Raw genomic sequence first — 7,952 nt, 5'->3', positions numbered from 1 at the left:
TTTTTTTCATTAGTTCCCTTGCAATTCTCGACCTTTTATTCTTCCATATGAATTTTGTTGTTATTTTTTCTAGGTCATTAAAATAGTTTCTTGGGAGTCTGATTGGTATAGCACTAAATAAATAGATTAGTTTGGGGAGTATTGTCATCTTTATTATATTCGCTTGGCCTATCCAAGAGCACTGAATGTCTTTCCAATTATTTAAATCTGACTTTATTTTTGTGGCAAGTGTTTTGTAATTTTTCTCATATAATTCCTGACTATTCTTTGGTAGATGGATTCCCAAATACTTTATACTCTCAACATTTGTTTGGAATGGAATTTCTCTTTGTATCTCTTGCTGTTGCATTTTGTTGGTGATATATAAGAATGCTGAGGATTTATGTGGATTTATTTTGTATCCTGCCACTTTGCTAAAACTCTGAATTATTTCTAATAGCTTTTTAGCAGAGTCTTTGGGGTTCTCTAAGTATACCATCATGTCATCTGCAAAGAGTCTCATGTATCTTATTAAAAAATATATTACAGGTAGGAAAATTAATATATATATATATATATATATAAAATATAATTTAGATAATGTAAATGTGGAATTTGAAATAAATATATATGGAATATTTTAAAATACAGATTATATTATATAAACATAATAAATATATGTATATAAATATACATATGCAAAAATATATTACAGTTTATATGTATCTATGTGTCTAGAAAAGAATTAGCAGAGGGAAGGCAGTAAAATTAAGGGGGATTAGGCAAAGAGTTAAAATGCATTGTTGGGCTAATATGTAAATGGGCAACTCATGGTCCTATCATCTGACCTCCCATTAGGGAGGTCATAATTTGTATCTGCTCAGTAATTCAAGGAGTTATCTTTAGAAGAGAACTAAGGGTCAAATATATAAAGCTGAAAGGAACCTCAGAGGTCATGGTCAGATGCTCTGATTTACAGTTAAGGAAACTGAGGCTCAGGGAAAGAATTCAAATGAAGGAAAATAGATTCCTAAATTTGTTCTGATATGCTAACTTCTAGCTAAGTACGAGCTTCAAAATCAAAACATACTATACATTGCAGCATTACTTTTGCCAAGTTTTTCTGTATGCACCAATTGTTTCCCCCCCATGTACTTGCTGAACAAAGTGCTGATGGCAAAAATAACAATAACAACTTATATTTGAATAGCACATTGCATTTTACAAAGGTCTTTTGTATATTATCTGATCTGGATTCCATACCTGGCTCTATCATTTACTGAGCTGTATAATCAACCTTGGGCAAATCATTTATATTCTTGACAAGACTAGCTGAGTACAGAGAGTGGGGAATTTGGACCTCACTGCCCTGGATTTAAATCTCAGCTCTATGACTTACAACCTTTGTGGCTGTGAGTAAGTCATATAACCTCTCTAAGTTAATGTTTCCTCATCTAAAATGTAAGGGAGATTGTACTGTATGGTTCCTAAAATCCCTTTCAGTTCTACATCCTGAGAATCTAGTCTCGAAAACAGGGACAATAATGTTTACACTACTGGCTTTATAAAGCAGTTTGAAGGTCTGATAATGGATGTGAACGCACTCTAGAAACTATAATGTACTATACAAATATAAGGCATTCTTAGCAATTACAGTTATCATTCATTAATACTTTTAATATATAAAGAAAATAGAGATCTAACAAAGCATTAAAAATTTCTAATGACATTTTTTAAGAGAAGGGAAGATAGTATTTATTTATTAAATGCCTATATGTTAGACGCTGTGCTAAGGGTTTTACAAATATTCTTTCAGTTGATCCTCATAATCATTATGGAAAATTTTAGGTGTTATCATTTCCCCCATTTTACAATTGAGGAAACAGAGATAAACAAGTTAAATGATTTGCCTACTGTTACATAGCTGACTAGTAAATGTAATGATATAATAATATAATTCTAAAAGAAGAAAAAAATTAGCCAAGAATCATTTTTCTTCTGAAAAATCTTTTATTGGGAAATATAGGGGAACATTTGGTTAATGAGGAACTACTTGGCAATTAAAAGATTAAAAGAACTATAAGGACCTTTAGATTTAGAGCTTCATGGGCTCAGCTGATTCAACCCTTCTCATGTTACATTCATTACAGAGAAGTGTTCAGGGCCACTGGGGCAACCTTCAGTTCTAGCTCCTTGGATTCCAAATCAAGCCTTTCTCAAGTATGAACTATAAAACTGTGAGTCTCTGATCCTATGAGTCTATAAACCTCATAGCTCAGAGCAGAAAAGAATTGATAGATGTTTGAGAAATAGGTGATCAGGCTGCATAACAATAATTTTCATTTTTAAAAAATTATTAATGACACCCCTAAATATAAAAGCAATCTAAATGGATAGATTGTCCTGGCTGGAGTTAAGAAGACTTGTTTTTTCGAGTTCAGATATGGTCTCAGACACTTAATAGCTTTGTGATGTTCAGTAATTCACTTAACCTTGTTTGCCTCAGTTTCCTCATTAGTAAAACTAAACAGAAGAAGGAAATGGCAAACCTCTTTAGTATTTTCACCAAGAAAATGCCAAATTGGGTCACAAATACTCTGAAATAACAGAGAATGAGTGAACAACAAAAGTAGGACTAAAACTGCTAAGCATATTAGTGTCCAGATGTATACAATAAATGGTCTATGTGGTCAGAAAAGGGTTGACATTTCTTGATGGAATTTAATGTATGTGGAATGATTTTAAATTATATTGATGTGGAGAAATGTGCTTTTATTCTGGGCTACCTAGCAAATTTCAGGTAAAATGTTACAGCTTGTAATTGGGGACTTTGACAGAGCATTTTTGAGTTAAAAGTACCTTAGACAAGATTTGTTCCTTCTCTGCAACAGGTACCAAGATTCCTGTGAGGTGAGACAGACATATCACAGTTGTTCTTACCTTCATCCTCTTTCCTATATGACTAGTACACAACCTACGTAAGGTTGTCTACATAGCAGTTTGAGTGATAAAAGATTATTGGGATATAATTTCTTTTTTTTTTTTCTGAAGATAAAATCAATTCTATTCAAAGGCTAATAGGCTCATGATTATTTTTGAATCCACCAGTAATAGTACCTGTTCTTCCTTCTCCTTAAACAACAATTAAACCACTGCATGCCTAAATATCAATGTGCTGACTTACTAGTTTACTATTATCCCCTCCTAATTCAAAGGATGCACAGTCATTCTCAGATTACTTCCTGCCTTAGAGGACTCATTTAAGTGGTAGTTGAACCAAAACTATAGATATATCAAAATAGTAATCTCCACTCCTTTATGCCTCTTCTTCCTGTTGGCCTTGATACACATGGATCACTCTCTTGGGATGGTGAAGGTATCCTTTTCTCCTTCTGGGCAAGGATTCCTAGGCAAGTTTGTGCCTGGGATGGGACCACCTCATGTTGGTGTCTTTTTCCCCCCCTTTGGTACAAGTTCTAGACTAGAATATAAATCCTTAAGAGCATTTCCTCAGCTTTGAAAAAAATTTTTTCTAGCATAGTGTTAGACACAAAATAGAAGCTAAATAAATGCTTATTGATTGATTGCAACTCACTTCAGCTGCCCTCTGTTCCTATCACTTCACTGATTTCCAATATTTACTAAGAACTATTGGGTCTTTATGTACCCCATACATAATTTTTTTCAGTAGGATATAAATAGTATTTTTGATGGTACTGTTTTATTTAATCACATTTTCAACCATATCAACAGATATTAATGGGTATTCTTCATTCCCATCCCAAGAGCATCAAAGAGAAAATACTAAAATTGCACATGTGTTGGTTGGGTATTGTTCTTTGTTCTTGAAGAGGACCAAAATGACACACATGTAATACATTTACTAAGGGCCACATCAGGACTCCATATTAATGTTTTTTTCCCCCCAAGGATATTTCCAGACTCCAAGAGTATTATGGAATCTTACAAGGGACAGGGTCTTCAGAAATCATTCTATTTGATCTGTCTATACCAGAACAAAAATCCTTTCAATTTACTCCTAATATATCTGAAAAATGGTCACTTTGCCTTTTATTCTTTTTTTTTTTTTGAGAGGGAATTGAGGTTAAGTGACTTGCCTAGGTTACACAGCTAATAAGTCTTAGGTCTCTGAGGTCTCACTTGAACTCATTCTCCTGACTCTGGGGCCATTGCTTTATCCACTGCACCATCTAGTTGCTCCTCTTGCTTTTCTTTGAAGAGGTTTTGGTTAGATGAAGGAGACTTGAGCTGAAAAAAGAGGTAATTAGGCAATTTGTAGATTGTAGGAATTGTTTAAACAGCCCATAAAGTAGAGAAGGACTTGACCTAAAAGAAATTTTCAATGTGGAAGACTTGGGCAGAAGATCCCAAAAAGAATAAGGACCTGAGGAAACAAGTCAGTTAAAAAACAGACCAAGAAGTTAAGAAGCCAGAGTTTCCAGAATCTATTTGATTTATGGGCCAGGAAATAAATGGAATACATTTCTACTTGGGAACATGTTCTTCAACCCATTTTGATAAAAAGTAATTCAATTCATGAAAACATATTTTGAGTTTTCTGGACATTTAAAATACAATATTAGGAGGAAGAAGAAGCTGGAAGTTAGTACCATCTCTAGAAATCAGGGAAAATAGGCATTATACAGCTGGAAGGAATCTGAAGCTGGACCTTTTTTTGAAAGCATTTTGTTGGGTATAGTCAACCTTGCCATATCTACCTCATAGTAAAACAAATAAAAAATGTACTTTAAAATGTTATCTGTATTATACACTTAAAAGGAATAATAAGCTGTATACAACAGGTTGCAGTTTCATGTGTAACATCTTTTTATTATACTATATTATGAAAATGTTTATTTCATGTTAAAAATAATTTTTAAAAGAAACTTGTAATTAAGGCTTTTATTATTCTGATTAGTCTTCCTTAAGATGCCTTCTTCCCCATTTATTTAAATGTTAGCTATTGAACTATAGCTGAAGAATTAGGAAATAACAAATTTAGGCACTGAAATATTTTCTATTTCATCTTCTTAGTGTCTGGCAGAACACACAGAGAAAGTCATGGTTTTCCGAGGAAAAACTATGAGCTCAGGCCAAAAGTCTACTATTTGATGACCTCCTCAGAAACTCAGGAATTCTCCATGGCTGTGTCCTAGCTCCATGTTTCCCTGTCATACTGGTGATTTTCCTCCCATAGTCTAAGACAGGAAAGAGCAGGATTGTCCCCAAAAGCTAAGATCAAAAACTAGATCAAAGCATAGAAAAAAAAGGAAATTTAAGTTTATAAAGCATTTTTCTTTAAGAAAAAAAGTACAGATCTGGACAGATAAGTTAGAAGGATAAAAGATCTGCCATGCCATGTTCCTTTGCAATAACATATGCTTTCTGAAGAACATGATTAATTTTTCTATAACCAACATAACTATTTGATAATAATTATGATTGCTTTATTACAGAGGAACACATAACTACCTTAATTTTTTTAAAGTCAACTTTCATTCATGTTATTGTTTCTTGAACGTTTATTTTCATCTAGTGACATTGACAACCACCTTTTATAAGTGTTAATCAAAAGATCATTTTGGCTGTACCTCTAAGCTTGCCTGACCTTGAAATGGGCAAGCTCCTTTCTCTGAAAAAAAGAAAAGAAAAGAAAGAAAAATAGAAGGGCCTAGATTCCTAGATCCCATAAACTGTGCCAGCCTCTTCCTGCTCTCAAATTCTGTGATTCTAAGAACAGAAAAGAAAGCCCCACTTGGGCTGCAATAAAACTGCTCTAAGTGCAAATAATTCGGTAGACTAATATTCTTTGAATGTAACATAGTATAAGAGGGGTTGTGGATATTTTACAGCAGGTTGAACTAAAGCTTTATTTATTAATGAGGTAAGGGTGGGGGCAGTTTGAATTAAGCACATAAATTTCCTTGGGTTTGGATGTGTATTTTTATTCTTAAAAGATGGTGAGTAGGTGTTAGAAACCTTCAATGTCAGGACTTAAGTATGGGGTGGTCTGAGTTTGAAGTTAAGATGAAATAGTGGGTGAGACCAAAATACATAAGGTCTCTTGGGAGTAGAGGAAATACTGGGGAGCCCAGTCAGGTCCCAGGGGATGTCCACCTAGGAACTCACGCCTGGGTGGACTCCGGACTTTGTCCCCAGCCGCACCCCCTCTAGGGCGGAGCAAGAGCCCAGCGGCGCCCGGCGGGAAACCCCTCCCCTGGGCAGCTGAGACTGGAAAGCTCCTGGGAAGGGCCGAAGCGGGAGGAAGACTTCGGAGTGTTCTTGCTCGGACCCCCCAGACCCGGGCATTCTCAGCCCCCAGCTACTGGGAGCCGGAGGTAGCCTCTGCCAAGAAAGAGGGTGAGACTGCGTCTTTATGGGTCCCATCTAGTGTCTAGGGCTGGGGATTCCCTCGGTACAGTTTTCCCTTCCGTCTTCCCTCACTTCCCTCACCCTCCCACCCGGACGTTGGTGGAGTCTCTTCTCTGTGCTGTGTCCGAGGGCTGGGGGCAATTTCCTCCCTCTCCCAAAACTCGCTTTCTCGTAGGGCTCTAAGGGCAAAAGGAAGAGCGCTCTCAGGATTCCCCAGAGGGGAGTTTGAATCCCACCCCTGCTGCTCCTTCCCCGTGTGACCTTGCACAAGATGCTTTCTTTGCTTATCTGGAAAATGAGTAGAGGGCGACGGCGATGGATTTGTGAGGTTCCTTTCATCTCCGATCTGTGATCTTAAGAACTTTCTTGATCTTGGTTGGGAAAAGTCAATCTTTTCCCAACTTGTTGCTTGATGGCGATAGTTGTGTGACTTGGTCTCTGATATGTTTCATTATCTTTGTAATGTATCGATATATCACTAATCCATTCTTAGAATATGCTCATGTTGTGTGCTTATCATTAGTTTCTATTAATTAGAAATTTCTATATAACTCTCCATAGTAGAAACGTGGGATTTCGCAAATGGAAGAAGCTTTCATGCAAGCAGAGTTTTTCTCTGCAGAATTCCTGACAGCCAATTTCTCCTTGAAAATTTCCACCAAATAGGAAGTCACCAACTTCTTTCATAGCTCAATCCGTTGTAGTGTAGTAAGTCTTTTCTTACCTGGAGCCTAAGTTTGTCTCCCTTCAAAGTCTAACCAATATGACCGCAGAGGTGGAGGGGAAAAAGCCCTTATTTGCCATCCATCCCCTCTTGACCATGGCTTTGTGATAGGGAATTAGGGTGATGGTTGGATATTTGGGGGGTCAGTGTTCTTAGAAAGATAAGTGAATTTTGTTTTCTTATTTCTTTTTTTTTTTTTTTTTAATTGACTCTCCAGCCTTCAGAGAGAGGTAAAAAAAGACAACTGGTCATTTGTTTTGTCATTTAATACTGTCTTTCTGCCTTAGTAGAAGTATCATAAGGTGATTTGCAAAGAGGGATCATTTTTCTTGGAATAGGAGAAGCACACAGGCCAGTGGAGAATGATTTAAATATGATAGTAAAATTAATTTTGCATCATCCATCCCCTTTGGAAAAAAAATCAGTAGGCTAAAAGCACAAGCTAGCATCAACTTCAACATAACAGGCCATCAAGCAGTAGGGATTTTTTTTTTTTTTTTTTTTTTACAAAATTTAGTTAGTGTAAGAAAAATGCTTCTTTAGTGGTTTGAAGTGCTTTCAATTCCTTAATTTTTAAATCTAAGCTACACAGAGAGTGAAAAATAGAAAAGAAAATCATTCTTCATTAGCAATAGGAGGGAAGGGGACAAGAGTGATCTCTTGTTTTCTTCCAATACTATTAAAAATTCACCTTTGCATAAGTCACAGTTTCCAGAAATTTGAGCTCTTCTGATGTCTCAGGTTTCTTGACATTGGCAGACTCAATTGGTGGTGCTGTCACACTATTTGGCTGCTTTTTTTTTTTTTTCCTCTACAAGATTTGAGAGCAAATTTTGCTTTTATAGCTCCTAAAGGT

At 36.0% G+C, this 7,952-nt stretch overlaps 1 protein-coding gene across 1 annotated transcript in view; it reads left to right on the top strand.

Annotated features, from left to right (window-relative positions):
* Positions 1–6,222: 6,222 nt before the first annotated feature.
* CCDC68 (coiled-coil domain containing 68) overlaps positions 6,223–7,952 on the top strand; it is a 69,142-nt gene continuing 67,412 nt past the window's right edge. The window contains exon 1 of the mRNA XM_074279407.1: positions 6,223–6,360. The gene's annotated coding sequence lies outside the window, so the exon portion shown is untranslated. The remainder of the gene's footprint in view (positions 6,361–7,952) is intronic.

The sequence above is a fragment of the Sminthopsis crassicaudata genome, chromosome 1 (assembly GCF_048593235.1).
Source record: "Sminthopsis crassicaudata isolate SCR6 chromosome 1, ASM4859323v1, whole genome shotgun sequence".
In the NCBI taxonomy this organism is placed as follows: Eukaryota; Metazoa; Chordata; class Mammalia; order Dasyuromorphia; family Dasyuridae; genus Sminthopsis; species Sminthopsis crassicaudata.
This window is presented reverse-complemented; position numbering and strand designations above follow the sequence as displayed.